Below are 19,111 nucleotides of genomic sequence, written 5' to 3'. Positions count from 1 at the left end.
AGGTCATTCATGCATGTCCGTGGCCTGAGCAGATACAGGTACAGCCCCAGGTGCCCCTATGTGGAGGAAACATCTATGCACGTCTTTTGGCAGTGCCCCTTTGCCAAGGGTTTATTGAACGCCATGGAACTGGAACTTAGAGACTCGGTACCCATGAACAACTTATCATACTATTCGGTGCTTTATGGACAAATTCCTGGGGTTCACAGCGTGGAAACCATAAAGGAGGCCTGGCGCCTTATGAACTCTTTTAGGGACATTATATGGCTGACCAGGAACCGCCTCACCTTCATCCGGGAATGCGGCAGGCTGATCCACAGCAGGCTTAGAGACTATTTTATCTTGGACAGTCCGGATGTCGATAAAGAAGAGAACTAAAGCCCGTCTACTTCCCCAACTCCCCATACATTTGCTGAGTGGTTTGGCCCTGTGATTTGTCCCTCCCTACCCCCATAGATCCCACACCCCTCCCCAATCACAGATTGTAATGCATTGTTTTTTTTTTTACTTTGTTTCTTCGATAATGAGTGATGGAGCGGAATGTGGTACAGTGTACAGTAACCCCCCGACATGCGATAGCCCAGACATATGATCAAATCGACATACGATGGCCTTACCCAATACTTGATCACTTACCCAATACTTGAGCAGCCTCCCTCCCCCAACTTGTCAGAGAACACACTCAGAGGAGGGACACTATTGTCACTTAGCTTATCTGCTTCCTAGACTGTTATCTACAACCTCTCCTAGACACCAGATTACATTGCTATACAACTGTATTTGCACTGTGACCCTCTTTATATAGTGCTGCCACCTATTGCCCAAAGACTGGTACTGCATTCTATAATCACTTTTACCAACTCCCTTTGTATTCTATATCTCACACTACCGCCTGAAGTGCTTTTGCTCAGCTCTATACTTCCCCCCCCCCCCACACTTGGCGTGTCAGCAGCCAATAGCTGACGTCAGCTTCTCTTCTAATTGTTATTACTGTCAGAATCTGCGTAAAAGGGACTCTACCATGCACATTAAGCACCACCTAACTACAATGCACTAGGTTCTTCCTTATCTGCCAAAACTGCACTTGATTTGTCCATGCAGCTTTGTTTTCATCCTCTAAATCCTTAAGCTCCTCTCTACCCCTTGGGAGAGTGGAGATGGTTAAAATAGGACCTCCGAAACACAGAGATACATCAGTTACCCACCAGCAGAAAAGTAGTATCGAAGACTTTGTTACTAAGCACTTAAAGGGAGATAAACGTAAGGCACAATCTCAAGCCTCTCCATCTGCTAAATATTCTACGCCTGTCTCTAGAACCCGCACTGGTGATTGCTCAGACAGCGAAATGGATAACCAGTCGCAGTCGGGGGAACTCCCAGTTTCCAGATCCTTCATGAGTGAACTAATTACCTCTGCCCTGGACCCCATCCGTCAAGACCTGAATGAACTTAAGCATGATATAAAACAAGTGGGTAACAGGGTAGAGCAACTTGAAACTACGCAAACTTATCTTATTAACTGTTTCCTTGAAATACGACAGGGCTCCAAAGTGAGAGAGTGCCATGCTCATTTGAGGACTAAATTAGGGATTGCATAGGGGTGGACATAGGGGTATTCTACGCCAGTGATTCCCAAACAGGGTGCCTCCAGCTGTTGCTAAACTCCCAGCATGCCTGGACAGTCAGTGGCTGTCCGAAAATGCTGGGAGTTGTTGTTTTGCAACAGCTGGAGGCTCCGTTTTGAAAACACTGCTGTACAATACGTTTTTCCTTTTTATTGGGGGGGGGGACAGTGTAAGGGGGTGTTTATGTAGTGTTTTACTCTTTATTAGGTGTTAGTGTAGTGTAGTGTTTTTAGGGTACATTCACACTGGCGGGTTACGGTGAGTTTCCCGCTAGGAATTTGCGCTGCGGCGAAAAATTTGCCGCAGCTCATACTTGAAGCAAGAAACTTGCTGTAAACCCGCCCGTGTGAATGTACCCTGTACGTTCACATGGGGGGGGGGGGGGGGCAAACCTCCAGCTGTTTCAAAACTACAACTCCCAGCATGCACGGTCTGTCAGTACATGCTTGTAGTTGTAGTTTTGCAACAGCTAGAAGCACACTGGTTGGAAAACCTTCAGTTAGGTTCTGTTACCTAACTCAGTATTTTCCAACCAGTGAGCCTCCAGCTGTTTCAAAACTACAACTCCCAGCATGCACGGTCTGTCAGTACATGCTGGGAGTTGTAGTTTTGCAACAGCTAGAAGCACACTGGTTGGAAAACCTTCAGTTAGGTTCTGTTACCTAACTCAGTATTTTCCAACCAGTGAGCCTCCAGCTGTTGCAAAACTACAACTCCCAGCATGCACGGTCTGTCAGTACATGCTGGGAGTTGTAGTTTTGAAACAGCTGGAGGCACACTGGTTGGAAAATACTGAGTTGGGTTCTGTTACCTAACTCAGTATTTTCCAACCAGTGTGCCTCCAGCTGTTGCAAAACTACAATTCCCAGCATGTCTGATCACAGAAGGGCATGCTGGGAGATGTAGTTATGCAACAGCTGGAGGTACGCAACTACAACTCCCAGCATGCCGAGACAGCTGTTTTCTGTGTGGGCATGCTGGAATTTGTAGTTTTGCAACATCTGGAGTGCTACAATTTAGAGACCACTGAACAGTGATCTCCAAACTGTGGACCTCCAGATGTTGCAAAACTACAACTCCCAGCATGCCCAGACAGCAAACAGCTGTGTGGGCATGCTAGGAGTTGTAGTTTTGCAAGATCTAGAGGGCAGTATAGAGATCACTGTGCAGTGGTCTCTAAACTGCAGACCTCCAGCTGTTGCAAAACTACAAATTCCAGCATGCCCACACAGCAAACAGCTGTCTGGGCATGCTGGGAGTTGTAGTTTTGCAACATCTGGAGGGCTACAGTCTAGAGACCACTATGGTGGTCTCAGACTGTAGCCCTCTAGATGTTGCTATGCAACTACTCACCGGCTTCCGTCGCATCCGGGAGCCGTCCTCTTCTGCCGCACGCCGCCGCAGATCTCCGTCGCCGCCGCCGATCCCCGTCGCTCCGCTGCCTTCGGAGGGGTAAGTGGACGTCGGCGCCCGGTCCTCTTCGTTTTCCCCGTTCTGCCCCGCCTATTGTGGGAGGGCAGGACGGGGAAAACGAAAGTAAACCCCTCCGCCCCAGATCTGCTATTGGTGGTCGCGTCTAGACCACCAATAGCAGAGATAGGAGGGGTGGCAACCCTGCCACCTCACTCCTATCGCTACAGGGGGATCGTGGGTGTCTTAGACACCCGCGATCCCCCTTCTATTCCGGGTCATCAGGTCACCATAGACCCGTAATGACCCGGAATCGGCGCAAATCGCAAGTGTGAATTCACTTGCGATTTGCGCCGATCGCTGACATGGGGGGGTCTAATGACCCCCCTGGGCATTTGCACGGGGTGCCTGCTGATAGATATCAGCAGTCACCCCGGCCCGGTCCCCGCCCGGCGCCGAAATTCCCACGGGCGTATGGATACGCCCTTCGTCCTTAAGTACCAGGACGCAAGGGCGTATGCATACGCCCTTCGTCCCCAACAGGTTAATGCAGTTCTGACTAATTGTTGGTTGCTTTATAAATACTGACTACAAGATGGTCTACATTCTACCATATAACTTGTGGTATTGTTGTATAATTGTTTATTGGTTTGTTAAAATTGGCCTTTGTTCACCAGGCAACTTTATTGTGAGCAGATAATGATGGTTCACCTCCTTCTTCATGTTATGTGATGACTAACGCTGTAACTGTTTCTACTTATAATGTCAGGGGCTTCAACGAGCCCAAAAAAGAGGGGACAACTCTTGTCCCATATCCGTAAAGACGGGGTGGATATCGCCCTAATCCAGGAAACACATTTTAGAGGCACCCGCATTCCCAAGCTCCCGACCCATTTCTACACCCAGTGGTTCCACAGCACACATCCCACCTTGGCTTCTAAAGGAGTGAGTATTGCTATACACAAAAACACTCCCTTCACACACACTACTTCTTTCTATGATCCAGAGGGGAGATTTCTTTTTATTAAGGGTTGCTTAGCTGGTTCTTTAGTAACCATAGCTAACTTATACGCCCCTAACATACAACATGCAAATTGGTTTGTTTCCGTTCTGGATCAGCTGAAACAGTTCACCGAAGGTGTCCTCATAGTAGGAGGAGACTTTAATGTTGCTTTAAATCCATTATTAGACACTTCCTCCCAACGTTCATTTATCTCCTGTAGAGTACTATCATCAATTCATAAGGCACTATCTACCCTTGACCTTATTGATGTCTGGAGGTCCCACAACCCTACCACAAAAGACTATACTTTCTACTCTCCTATGCACAATTCTTCTCACAGGTTAGATTATATCTTGGTATCAAATAGGTTTCTCCTCCAAGCAATATCTTCCTCTATTGGACCCACCACACTATCTGATCATGCCCCAGTATTTGTTAACTTTTCCTTCACAAATATACCTCCCAGGCATTGGACATGGACTCTTAATGAAACTCTTTTAGATTCTGAAGCACACAGAGATCGCTTCACTCACTTACTGACAGAATATTTTGAACACAATGAAAACAAAGATACTCCATTACCAATTGTCTGGGAGGCTCACAAAGCCTTTATTAGGGGAGAATTTATTGCATTAGGTTCTAAACTGAAGAAGCAACGTTTTTCTGAACTTAATTCACTTTTATCTCAAATATCTTCATTGGAAAGATTGAGTAAGCTATCAGATATGCGATCTGCTCAATCTGATCTGGCTACTCTCCGTAACTCCCTGAAGGATCTACTGAATATAAAGTCTGCGAAAGCTTACCAAAGGAGCTCTTTCAGATTTTATGCTCATGGTGACAAAGGTTCTAAATTAACTACCTCCTTACTAAAAAAAAAACGAGCGGAACAAACATTTATTTCCCAACTCAACACACTCTCAGGATCGGTAACTAGTGATATTGATTCTATTACGGAAACTTTCCTCCACTTTTATAGCTCCTTGTGCAAAATACCTCAACCCCCTGATACTGCAACCCTGACTTTCCATTTTCTTGACTCAATTTTGCTCCCCTCTCTTTCCGAAGCTGATAAAGAAACCTTAACATCACCATTTACAGAAGATGAGTTTTCCAAAGTACTGGCTTCCATCCCCTCGGGAAAGAGCCCTGGTCCAGACGGCCTCCCTATTTCTTATTACAAAACTCTTAAACAACCATTACTTACTAAATGTACTTCTCTATGCAATAGCCTCTTACAGGGTGCTCCACTACCCCCACAGGCGCTGGAAGCACACATTACTTTACTACATAAGGAAGGGAAGAACAAACTTGATTGTGGCAATTATCGCCCTATTTCTTTATTAAATTCTGATATAAAATGGTATGCCAAACTATTAGCTTTCCGCATGAAACATCTTATCCCCCAGCTCATTGGCCCTGAGCAAGTAGGTTTTGTTCAATCCAGAGAAGGTAAGAATAACACTACTCGCCTCCTTTCTCTTATACACCATGCACAACATTCCCACACTGATCTTATTTTGTTAGGTACAGATGCTGAAAAAGCATTCGACCGTGTCTCATGGTCCTTTATGAAAGCGATATTACAGAAATTTTATTTTCCTTCAGGGTTCATATCTGCCATTTGCACCTTATATTCATGCCCTTCAGCCCGTTTATGCATTAACGGTACATTATCACCACATTTTAATATCACAAACGGGACTCGCCAAGGATGCCCGCTATCCCCAACACTATTTGTCTTAACAATAGAGGCCCTGATACAAAAGATCAGACAAACTGAAGCCATACAAGGTATGCAAATAGGAGATTATATGCATAAAACCGCTGCTTTTGCAGATCACTTTCTTTTAATCATTACTAATCCCTCTGTGGCACTCCCCAGGGTGTTAGAAATCTTTAAGGAATATGGTCAAATTTCTAACTTTAAAGTGAACTTTAGTAAATCCGAAATTTTAAACATATCTGTACCCAAAAAGAAAGTACCCTCTCTAAAAACACTAGCCCCGTTTAATTGGCCAGATAAATATAGGAAGTTTTTAGGCATCCTTCTAACCAAGACCACGGCATCCATTTTTTCAGAAAATTACACTCCGTTGTTGAATAAAATTAAACAACAACTGGCTAATTTTAAACTCCCCATGACTTCATGGTTAGGTAGAAAAAATTATCTTAAAACGTATATAGTCCCTCAAATCCTATATGTTCTACAGACCCTACCAATTGCGGTTCCTACCTCCTTTTTTAACACCCTCCGTCAGGAATTCACTAGATTCCTATGGACTGGTAGAAAGCCAAGACTCCCCCATAGACTGCTAATTCTTAAATCCTCGCAGGGAGGCATGGGCCTACCAGATCTTTATAAATATTACCAGGCCATACATCTTACAAGATGGCTGGACTTAGCCCGTCCTACCCCCAGGCCTTTATTCGCAGAACTGGAATGGTGCCTCATGGATAGTGCCTCTTGGGGAGCACTTAGGTCGTCTCTTTCTGCCAGTCCTTTACCAAACTTCCTTAACCCCTTAACCAAGGGCACCATCCAAACATACCGCAATTACTTAGCCTCAGAGTCAGGTATACACAACATATCAGCGCTAGCTCCCCTTTCAGATTTGCCCCTCTATTTAAACTTAGGGGGCGACCACAGGGATGTTTGGTCACGTTTCAGCAGGTTCACCATAAAAGATCTTTACTCTACCGAGAATGGTGATCCGGCGGGCTTGCTGCCCAATATCGCCCGCAAGGAACTTAATTTTCTATCACGCCTACACTTACGACAAACAACTAGGCAATTTCGTAGACTCCTCCCCTCGCTACCCCCTCTTTCTTGGCTTGATAAATACTACCTTCTTCCTATGCTTCCCAAAGGTATTATGTCTAATTTGTATGCAGATTTACTGATCTCTTCTTCACCTGCGACACCTAGTTATCTGCTTGCTTGGAGCACTGAGATAAAAATTACTTTTTCTAGAGATGAAGTTAAAACTATTCTCTCACGCTCACATGGTTTCTCTAGATGCGTTAGAATTCAAGAAAACTCCTTCAGCCTCCTGACTAGGTGGTATCGCACACCAGAGTGGCTTTATCGCCTTAAACTGGTTAACAGTAACCTTTGCTGGCGTTGTAATGAAAAAACTGGCTCCTTATCGCATATCTGGTTGTTCTGCCCTAGGCTTAAGCACTTCTGGGAGGGTTCGCAGGTACCTTTTGGTCCGGAGGCGAAGGGTAAGGTTTGTTGGGGGGCCTCTCTCCTATCGGAGAAGGGCTTGCGATAGACCGCATCCTTTGAGCACGTTTTTTTTAGTGTAACACGTTTGCACTGTTTCTTGCACTTTGGATGAATTGAGAGCACGTTCCTCGGCTTGAAAAAAAGAATCGAGAGCACGTTCCTCGGCTTTAGATAAAAAAAAAAAAAAAAAATCGAGAGCACGTTCCTTGGCTTTAGATAAAAAATAAATAAATAAATTCGAGAGCACGTTCCTCGGCTTTAAATTTTATTTTTTTTTTTAATTGCTTCATAATATATATTGGTTGCTATGGGCAACTGCACCACTCTTCCTCTGCACAGGTTTTAATGAATCTTCTCCAAAAGTCCCACATTTTTTCACACGGGTTAAAAAAATGGAAGGAAAAGTCTCAGAAGAAGCATCAAAGTACAGATATAGGGATAGGTGTCTATGGCTGCAGTACTTCTTTAATAAAAAAAATGATCATAACACTGTAACATTCTGTATTGCTGCTGCCTTTCATTCTAATAATTGACAGAAATAGCATACAAGAATAGTTTTTTATGTCGATGGGGGATGGGGAGAGGGGAGGTTTCCTGCTGTTCGCTTACTGCAGAATTCAGCTGACATACAAATGCAAATGTATCAGGAGCCATGCTTCAAGAAAAGAATTTCAGAGCTCTTGATCGTTGCCCCCCTGACTTGTCACTTTCTACGTCATGCTTGTGTTTGCTGTGCAGGTAGAGTCAGTAAACAGGAAATGCAAGAGGGGGAGGGTGCAGTTTATGCCTGTTAGTGATCAGATCACACGTGCAAGTGAGTAGGCGGAGCAGCAGAGCTAAACACGGTTCCCACTGGTTGTTTGAACTCACATGCAAATTCAGAAGTGAAAGCAGCAGTTGTATTCTGGGTATTAGCTTTTTCGACTTTTATACAGATATAACAGCTTGTATTTTTCTTGTAGTCATAGCTCTAACTATGATGTTCAGGGTTCCTTATTTGTTAGGTTGTGTTCAGGGTTCCATATTTGTAACACTGTGTGGGCGTCTCCCTAATGTTAGACGCAGGGTCCTATCACCCGGAGTGTCTGTAGAGCAACAGAAGGTTAGGACTATACTTTCAGGGATCATTTCTATAGGTCGTAATTGTGGAAATGTCACAGAAAGTGTCCAAGCTCACCAACCATGAGGAGGAGCTGTAGTGATCTCTCTTGAGCGCGAAGTGAGCTTTCAGTTCTGCTTCATTGCAGGGACTGGCTGCTGTTGATGACCGTTCTCCTTCTTTATCATAGAGAGGGTGGAGAGAGAGATTACAAGCTGAGTGGTTGGTTTATATTTTGTAATAATTATAGAAAAATGGAAGTGTTTGGGAATCTCTCTTTGAAGTTCCATGATGTTCTCTTGTCCTTTCTCTGTTTGTTATACTGTCTTGAATGTTTGTGGAACAATGGTTATATTGCACAGAGAGATGTGCTGCAACTGAGAATAAAAGCGTAATGTGTTTTTATTGCTGCATAATATACCCATATGAATATTAACCTTACACAGGGGTGAATGTATATCTACCTAATTCCATATGTGTATGGACTATTGGAGGTGCAAATAAATAATATAATGGGAGGTATTGTATGGAGACATATACTAGGGCTGGACGGTATACCGGTTCATACCGAATACCAAAATTTTGGTGCTGCACGATATAAATTTTAACCCATACCGCAATACTGGTTTGGCCCCTCCCCCTCAGGAATGAATGAATTATCAGCCCAGGGCTGCGCTGTCCCCATAATGGGGAACTAATCATATGTGTCCCGAGAGCGCTGTTCTGCCCCCCAATTAATTATCAGCCCACCGCTGCACTGTCCCCATCTGGGTAAATACTTACATGTCACCCGCAAGCGCTGCCCTCCTCTTCCTCCTGTTTGTTGCGGGCCGCCGGCGCTGACACCCTATACTGTGCGGTATCCTTATGCTGTATCCCTATGCCCGAGCTGCAAAAAATAAACAAAATAAACTTTAACTCACCTCCTGTATGTCCTGTACCGGCCTCATCTGCTTCCTGGGGACGGGAATGTCGGACAGCTTTCAGCCTATCATCATAATTATGAAAGGGATTCTGTTACCTCTGTATTTCTTTCCCATCCCCTAACAGTGTCTGTGGTGTTTTATTGTTTGACTTTGTTTTATTTTACAGCTTGTGCAGGAATGTTAGTGTAGCATGTGGTATAATGTACAGTGTAGGGACACCTATGCTTTATGTTGTATTGTTGCACTGTGGTAATTGTATTAATTTATTGTGTGCTGCTTCCTAGCCTACGCTTTATCACAGTATGTAAGTATGTTTATGACGATTGATCAAGTTATTTTCATTTTAAAAAAAATGTAGGGACAGCGTGAGAATATGTTTTTTTTTTTTTATCTAAAGTCGAGGAACGTGCTCTCGATTCACCCAAAGTGCAAGAAAAAGTGCAAACGTGTTACACTAAAAAAAACGTGCACAAAGGATGTGGTCTATCGCAAGCCCTTCTCCGATAGGAGAGAGGCCCCCAACAAACCTTACCCTTCGCCTCCGGACCAAAAGGTACCTGCGAGGTTCCAGGTTCGATGTCCCTTTTCGCCGAAGCTACTAGGGGACCACAAATGCTCCCGGCATCCCCCTTGACGTTAGCCAAGGTATCTGCCCGCAGAGCCGATAACGGTAGGTACCCTGCCAAAGCAGGAGTACCCGGGGTGTTTGCAGGGAGGTGCGGAACCTAATGGCCACACACACCTCCCCTAGACCGCCAGGAGGGACACCCAGAAGGGCTACCGCATCCTGACAAATCCTGTGAACACACAACACGTAAAAAGTGACACAGTGAGACAAAAAGAAATAAATAAGTGAATGTGTTCAGATATACTGCCCGGACATCCGGCCGGATCTATAAAAATTTCTCTGATCCTAGCCAGAAGGCCGGGAATCAAGAGGTGAGTGCCACAAGGTGAAGAGATTAAATTGACCACAATTTTGTCTCCGGTTTGAAAACCGTACTGCAATCGCATACATTTTTTTTTAACATGGACGTCAATGGGAAACGCACATGTATACGGTTCCATACGGGAAAAACGTATACGTTTTTACTTTGCACATGCGCATTTGAATCCTAAAGTCCCCACCCAAGACCCCTCCCATTAAAAATGGCCAAAATTTTCAAAAACGTATGGGGTTTTTTTCTATTAAAACTGACGGAACTGTATGCACTTTTAAAAACAGTAGACTGTTTAAAAACGCATACGGTTTACTTTTTTCCATACTGTTCCATCCGTTTTTTGCCATACGGTTTTCTTTAGAGAAACGGATTGAAAACAGTATGGCAAAAACGTAGTGTGAACCCAGCCTAAGGCTGGGTTCACACCACGTTTTCTTAAATACGGTTCCCGTATACGGTTTGGAGGAGGGGGCGGGGCTTAATCGCGGCACCACGTTTTTGCCTGCGGTCGGGAAACCGCATAAGGCCGAAAACGAAGCCGACCGGAGGCTGCGGTTCACTCCGGTCGGCTCATAGACTTGCATTAAATACGGTTCCCGAATACGGCTGAGTGCGGGCGCCGCGATTAAGCCCCGCCCCCTCCTCCAAACCGTATACGGGAACCGTATTTAAGAAAACGTGGTGTGAACCCAGCCTAAGAAGGAGGGTAAGAAGGTGAAAGCCGTCCGGGAGCTTCTCTGCGGCAGACTTCTTGTTGCAGATGGCTCCTGGGCGGGGGAGCCCATACAGCTCATCAATGTGTACGCCTCTCCTGACCCAGACCCTGCAGACCCAGCTCGCAACCACTAGGGCAGTAGTGTTTTAACTGCATCATTGAAACAGACGGGCGCAGTTCCAGCACATCTGCCAGACTGGACCCTTCCTCCAAGCTGCTGATCGAGATGGTGACAGAGGCATGCTGTCAGGACGCTGTGGGGTCCATCAGGAAAGGCTCTGTAAATTACATGCGGAGCCTCCCTGATGGCTAACTCCGTTCTCGGATAGACTTCCTATTCACGTCTAAAACGGTCAAGCAGATTAAGCACTCTATGGTCCCCTGCTTCTTTTCTGACCACAGGGCCATTCGATTTCAAGGGGTTGTGAGCCATGGTTTCCCAACTGGCTCGGGCTCCTGGAAGTTGAATTGTGCCCTGTTGGCGCAGAAGGAGGTCCTGGAGGAACTTAGAGACGCTTACATTGTGTGGCGAAATGATAAATGTTTCTTCAACTGTACAAGCAATTGTATGGTAAAGTCGAATTTCGCTGTTTCTTTCAGCCAAAAACAGACAAGCGTGTGAGAAGAAGTGTGACTTCAGGAGGCTGCAGCGAGAGTTGCGATCGCTGCAAGACCTGCTCCGATGCCGCTGGAATGTCAGGGAGGAGCTGGAGGAGACCAAAAAGAGCTTGGAAAAGGAACTCTGAGGAGGAATCCAAGCAAATCCTCTTTCATTCCAAGGTGGAGAACCTGGAAAAGGGTAAGAAATGTAACTCTTTTTTTCAGGAAACTCCACGCCGGCCACACGCCCCTGATAGAACTGAGAGATGAGACTGGACATATGCGGAAGGGAAGGGAGGATATGATGGGGTCTGTAACAGAGTACTACCGCAATCTCTACGTCCCAAAGACATCCGACCCCGAAGCCGCTGAGAGGTTCCTGTCAGGAAACACTAACGTTGTTGATCCTGCAGGTGCCACGGCTATGGACGATCTCTTGACAGTGGGGGAGCTGCTCTCTGCCGCTAAATCCTTTAAGCCCAGCAGGACCCCGGGCAGTGACGGTCTCCCGGCCGAGCTCTATGTAGCGCTTGGGGACCTGATCTTTCTGGACCTGTTGGAGGTGTTCGAGGAGATGGTGGTGGGGGGCAGAATGCCTCCGTCGATGAGGGAAGGGATGATCACGATCTTGTATAAGCGGAAGGGAGAGATGTGAGTGGAAAAACTAACGTCTTATCTCTCTCTTGAACGTGGACTACAAGATCCTCGCCAAAGTGCTAGCAAACAGGCTGAAGTCGGTCATCGGGCAGATCATCCACCCGAACCAAACCTGTGGCATTACCGATCGCAGGATCGCCGACAGCCTTGCCCTTGTGAGAGACACGGTCCATTATATTCAGGACCGTCATGCCTACGCCGCCCTGGTCAGTCTGGATCAGAAGAAGGCGTTTTACCATGTCTCTCACAAATTCATGGGCAGGGCTTTGCGCAAGCTGGGTCTGGGGAAGATGTTTTGCTCTTCTGATGTATGTTGACATTTGCAGCACGACGCTGGTGAACGGCTGGAACACTGACCCCTTTCCTATCCTTTCCAGGGTCAGACAAGGCTGCCCTCTTTCACCTCTTGTTTTTGTTTATGTTATAGAGCTCTTCTCTGAGTCTATCCAGCATAATGGAGAGATCTGAGGGATCACCGCACCAGGACCAGATCGCAATGAGGTCAAGTGCTCATTTTACATGGACTACTTGACCGTCTTCTGCGCTGACTTCTGCGTTCGGTGACTGCACTCGTCCAGACCTGCCAGGACTTCGGCAAAGCTTCTGGGGCAAAAGTCAACTGCAGGAAGTCGGAAGCAAATCTTGGGAGTCTGGTTTGGGAAGAAAGGAGCGGCCTTAACGTCTTGGCATGACCGACTGGCAAAAATGAACTCTAAGATTGGACTGTGGAGCTCCAGGAAGCCTGTGCTCCAATACACCGCACAGGCCTGGCCTCCCCATACCACTGTTTGCAAGGCCATCACCCGGACCATGTTTCACTTCATCTGGGGCAAAATGGACAGTAAAGCGGATTGTGATGTATAAGGAGCCCCACAAGGGTAGGAAAGAGATCCCTGATATCCCCACTTTGCTTCAGGCTTTCTTTGCATGTGTCAGCGTGCAGCGGACTCTTGTGGAAAAGACTGGCTCAGCGGGCAGGTCCATGTCTTGCTTGTTTCTCTTGCCCCTCTGGAGAAAGCTCAGTTGGGACAAGTGGGACAGCTCCATCCCTTACAACTGGAACACTCCCTAGTTCAATTGGGATGTTATCCGGTTTGTGTGGAATGTGCAAACAAAAATTGCCAATTATTAGGGATCCTACGCATATACCATAGAACAACAAGAGAAAAAATATGCGTATGTAGATCAAAAAATATTAAAATTTTATTAAACATGAATGCATTGAGACATGACATTTAAAATCACTACAAAATATAGCTGTATCAGATCAGTTGTAAACAGAGACTAATGTATCAATTGCTGGGCATGAAGTTTAAGAAACATATATATCAAACACTATGTAGGCTGTATAAAACATGCAACAGAGGGAGACATACAAAGGGTACCCTGAATACTGCAAGTAACTAAGTCATTGTCAGTAAAGAGTTACAGCATTAAAGGTAGTTACAAGTATCACCTAGTGGGAGCACAAAAAGACCTCCAGCATCACCCATGATTAGGGGACTTTTTGGAGGAATAATTATTTTCCTCATACAGATCAATGTAGTTCCATAGAACTACATTCATCTGTGTGCTCTGCGCTTGATTGATAAAGTCTGATTCAGGCAGGCTTTATAAATCTCAAAGACGGGACCAGCACAGGATGAGATGTAAAGGTATCAGCCGAGGAGCCGTATACTGATGGCATCTTGACCAAAGCCAAGATGCCCAGGGGTTGCAGGGAGGTGAGGAACCTAATGGCCACACACACCTCCCCTAGACCGCCAGGAGGGACACCCAGAAGGGCTACCGCATCCTGACAATCCTGTGTACAAAACAACATGTAAAAGTGGCACAGTGACAAAACACAAAAAATAAATAAGTGGATAAGTGCAGATATACTGCCCGGTCATCCAGCCAGATCTATAAAAATTGCCCTGATCCTAGCCAGAAGGCCGGGATACCAAGGGTGAGTGCCAAAGGGGAAGAGTATTTTTTTTAAGAGCTGGGGAACGTATTCTCGAATCACCCAAAGTGCAAGAAAAAGTGCAAACGTGTTACACTAAAAAAAACTTGAACAGAGGATGCGGTCTATCGCAAGCCCTCCTCCGATAGGAGAGAGGCCCCCCATCAAACCTTACCCTTACCCTTACCCTTCGCCTCCGGACCAAAAGGTACCTGCAAGGTTCCAGGTTCGATGTCCCTTTTCACCGAAACTACTAAGGGACCACAAATGCTCCCGGCATCCACCTAGGCGTTGGCCAAGGTATCTGCCCGCAGAGCCGATAACGGTAGGTACCCTGCCAGAGCAGGAGTACCCGGGGTGTTTGCAGGGAGGTACGGAACCTAATGGCCACACACACCTCCCCTAGACCCCCAGGAGGGACTCCCAGAAGGGCTACCGCATCCTGACAAATCCTGTGGACACACAACACGCAATAAGTGAATGTGTGCAGATATACTGCCCGGACATCCGGCCAGATCTAAAAAAAAATTCTCTGATCCTAGCCAGAAGGCCGGGAATCAAGAGGTGAGTGCCACAAAGGTGCAGAGATCATGGTGCCCGTGCTTCAATTTTTATTGAAAGCCGAGGTATGTGCTCTCAAATCATACAAGTGCAAGTAAAAAGTGCAAGGGCACAAAAAGTGGACAGTGACAAAAAATAAATAAATAAGTGGATGTGCTCAGTGTGTAATACTGCCCGGACATCCGACCGGATCTATAAAAATTACCCGATCCTAGCCGGAAGCCCCGATCCTATAGAAAGTAACTTTATTAGCAATCAACCGTCATGAATATAAAATTTACTGCAATGCAACACAGGTTAGAATGCTACACACAATAAATTAACACAATAACTGTTCATATAGCGACAATACCATAGTAAATCTTTATGACACTCTTTAAAAAAATGTAAATACATTACGCTTTTATTCTCAGTTGCAGCACATCTCTCTGTGCAATATAACCATTGTTCCACAAACATTTAAGACAGTATAACAAACAGAGAAAGGACAAGAGAACATCATAGAACTTCAAAGAGAGATTCCCAAACACTTCCATTTTTCTATAATTATTACAAAATATAAACCAACCACTCAGCTTGTGATCTCTCTCTCCACCCTCTCTATGATAGAGAAAGAGCACGGTCATCAACAGCAGTCAGTACCTGCAATGAAGCAGAACTGAAAGCTCAATTCGCGCTCAGGAGAGATCACTACAGCTCCTGACCCGATCCGACCCGATTTCACGACCCAGCTCCACCCCACCTTGAAACTGATAAGAACAGATACTACACTTGATCTTAGCCAAAAGGCAGACAAGCGACCTTCTCAGCCTCATGGCGAGACGCAGAGGAAACAGGTCACATCGGGGCAGCAGTCACGCTGATTCCTCAGAACCAGCCCGGAACGCCCTGGTACACCTGTCCCCTCCACACCACCTTGAAACTGATAAGAACAGATACTACACTTGATCTTAGCAGAGAAGCGATTATATAATTATAATACGCTCAGACTGCCTAGCGCCATCTATTGACGTTCACTTGTAATATGCTCAAACTACCTAGCGCCATCTATTGGTTTTATAAATTCAGCAGCATACTTTAAATTAGAATCTGTTTCAAAACAATTAGCGCCATTTATTGTTTGTCATGTTGTGATCTCTAAATATCTAGGGCCGTCTATTAGTTTTGGATACATGCAGTAGAGTGCACGTACTCAACATATGTAGGATGTATAGGTTTTGCTCTGTCATATGAACAGAGAGTAGTTTTACTATCTTTCCTCCACAGAGAGCCTGATGCCGTTTCATAATTACACACACATAAACTTAAGTATACTTATAATTTATACAGAAATAATTACTTATCTGTTTATTTTTAACTTTTCATAAAAATTTCATTCCAACCACTCAGCTTGTGATCCCTCTCTCCACCCTCTCTATGATAAAGAAGGAGAACGGTCACCAACAGCAGACAATAACTGCAATGAAGCAGAACTGAAAGCTCACTTCGCGCTCAAGAGAGATCACTACAGCTCCTCCTCATGGTTGGTGAGCTTGGACACTTTCTGTGACATTTCCACCATTTTTTTTTTTTTTGAAAGCCGAGGTACGTGGTTATTGAAAGAGCTTTATTGTCCGTTCAGTCATTACAAGTCATACAATAAATTACAATCACACAAAGCATGACAGTACAATACACAGCATAGGTTCCCTAAGCTATACATCGCACATCATGCTACTCTAACACTCCGCTCAATCCTGTAATAGAAAAGCAAAAGAGATCGAACAACAAAACAATACAATCTGTGATCGGGGTAGAGGGTGTGGGCGACTATGTGGGAGTGGGGAGGGGGCGGATCACAGGGCCAAACTTCAAGGGGACATGGGAGAAGGAGAGGGGTCTTCACTCCTCTTCTTCCTCATCAATGGCCGGGCTGTCCAAGATGGAGTAGTCTCTAAGCAGGCTCTTGATGAACCTGTGGCAGTCCCGGACGGACATGTTCTCCCTGTTGTTCACGAGGCGGTTCCTGGCAAGCCACACTGCGTCCTTAAAACAGTTCATAAGGCGCCAGGCCTCCTGGATGGCCTCCACGTCGTGGGTCCCAGGGAACAGACCGTAAAGCACCGAACGGTACGATAGGCAGCTCCTGGGTACAGAGTCTCTGAGTTCATGTTGCAGGGCATCCAACAGACCCTGTGCAAAGGGGCACTGCCAAAACACATGAAAAGATGTTTCCTCCATGTAGGGGCACCGGGGGCAGTACCAGGTTGTGCACAGGTTGCGGGCATGCATGCCGAGGTACGTGCTCTCAAATCACCCAAGTGCAAGTAAAAAGTGCAAGTGTTCACACAAAAAAACGTGCACGAGGATGCGTTCTATCGCAAGCCCTTCTCCAAAAGGAGAGAGGCCCCCCAACAAACCAAACCCTTCGACTCCGGGCCAAAAGGCACCTGCAAGGTTCCAGGTACGATGTCCCCTTTCGCCGAAGCTACTCAGGGACCGAAAGTGTTCCCGGCAGACAACTAGGCGTTAACCAGGTTGTCACCAAGGAACCAGTAAAAGCGGTTTGGCATCCTGGCGAAACATGATGCCACGGGGTATAGCAGGTAGGTGAGAAGCCTAATGGCCACACACTTCCCCTAGACCGGCAAGAGGGACACCCAGAAGGGCTACCGCACTCTACCAAATCCTAGTGGACAAAAGAACACAAAAAGTGGACACAGTGACAAAAAAAAAAATATATAAATAAATAAGTGGATGTGCGCAGTGTGTAATACTTGCTTTAATGCTTTCATTCAAGAGGGGTTGCAAATCCCAAGTGAATTCCGGCACCCTGGGGTCACCACTCCCAGGGCACTTGTGCACCTCGGCCTTCACTCTACCCGGACCTTAAGGCCAGATCCAGCAGGGAACAGATCTCATCGTGGATGACTGCTGTGCTATACACCCGTCCTACTGTGTGGTTCCCCATCCTGCCTTGGTGGTCTTCCACACCGCCAACTAACAGGAAAGGTACTACACTTGATCTTAGCCAAAAGGCCGAGAAGCATTTCCACCATTATTGAAAGAGCTTTATTGTCCGTTCAGTCATTTCAAGTCATACAATAAATTACAATCACACAAAGCATGACAGTACAATACACAGCAAAGGTTCCCTAAGCTATACATCGCACATCATGCTACTCTAACACTCCGCTCAATCCTGTAATAGAAAAGCACAAGAGATCAAATAACAAAACAATACAATCTGTGATCGGGGTAGGGGCGTGGGGGGTAAGGGCAATTATGTGGGGGTGGGGAGGGGGTGGATCACAGGGCCAAACTGCTGGGCTGTATCTTCAAGGAGACATGGGAGAAGGAGAGGGGTCCAAGATGGAATAGTCTCTAAGCAGGCTCTTGATGAACCTGCAGCAGTCCCGGACGGACATGTTCTCACTGTTGATCATGAGGCGGTTCCTGGCAAGCCACTCTGCATCCTTAAAACAGTTCATAAGGCGCCAGGCCTCCTGGATGGCCTCCACGTCGTGGGTCCCAGGGAACAGACAGTAAAGCACCAAATGGAACGATAGGCAGTTCCTGGGTACAGAGTCTCTGAGTTCATGTTCCAGGGCGTCCAACATACCCTGTGCAAAGGAGCACTGCCAAAACACGTGCAAAGATGTTTCCTCCACATAGGGGCACCAGGGGCAGTATCATAGAACTCCAAAGAGAGAGTCCCAAATACTTCCATATTTTTATCATTATTAGAAAATATAAACCAACCACTCAGCTTGTGATCCCTCTCTCCACCATCTCTATGATAGAGAAGGAGAACGGTCATCAACAGCAGCCAGTACCAGCAATGAAGCAGAACTGAAAGCTCACTTCACGCTCAAAAGAGATCTCTACAACTCCTCCTCATGGTTGGTGAGCTTGGACACTTTCTGTGACATTTCCACAATTTTTTATTTTTTTTTATCTAAAGCCGAGGAATGTGCTCTTGAATTTTTTTTTTTATCTAAAGCCGAGGAACGTGCTCTCGATTCACCTAAAGTGCAAGAAAAAGTGCACAAAGGATGCGGTCTATCGCAAGCCCTTCTCCGATAGGAGAGAGGCCCCCCAACAAACCTTACCCTTCGCCTCCGGACCAAAAGGTACCTGCGAGGTTCCAGGTTCGATGTCCCTTTTCGCCGAAGCTACTAGGGGACCACAAATGCTCCCGGCATCCCCCTTGGCGTTAGCCAAGGTATCTGCCCGCAGAGCCGATTACGGTAGGTACCCTGCCAAAGCAGGAGTACCCGGGGTGTTTGCAGGGAGGGACACCCAGAAGGGCTACCGCATCCTGACAAATCCTGTGAACACACAACACGCAAAAAGTGACACAGTGAGACAAAAGGAAATAAATAAGTGAATGTGTGCAGATATACAGCCCGGACATC

General features: G+C 46.1%; 1 protein-coding gene, 1 non-coding gene and 3 pseudogenes across 21 annotated transcripts in view; 1 reads left to right on the top strand and 4 right to left on the bottom strand.

The window, feature by feature from the left end:
- Positions 1–19,111, bottom strand: part of TEX14 (testis expressed 14, intercellular bridge forming factor) — a 536,718-nt gene that overhangs the window by 432,717 nt on the left and 84,890 nt on the right. The gene's annotated exons all lie outside the window — the stretch shown is intronic.
- On the top strand, positions 8,376–8,593 carry LOC130360050 (small nucleolar RNA U3). Its single transcript, XR_008890533.1, has one exon. It is a non-coding gene; the product is annotated as a small nucleolar RNA U3 (small nucleolar RNA).
- LOC130359376 (small nucleolar RNA U3) lies at positions 15,286–15,415 on the bottom strand (annotated as a pseudogene).
- Positions 16,095–16,297, bottom strand: LOC130359371 (small nucleolar RNA U3; annotated as a pseudogene).
- Positions 18,454–18,644, bottom strand: LOC130359373 (small nucleolar RNA U3; annotated as a pseudogene).

This window comes from Hyla sarda, chromosome 2 (assembly GCF_029499605.1).
Source record: "Hyla sarda isolate aHylSar1 chromosome 2, aHylSar1.hap1, whole genome shotgun sequence".
Classification (NCBI taxonomy): domain Eukaryota; kingdom Metazoa; phylum Chordata; class Amphibia; order Anura; family Hylidae; genus Hyla; species Hyla sarda.
The sequence above is the reverse complement of the archived record's forward strand: the minus strand, read 5'-3'. Positions and strand labels throughout refer to the sequence as shown.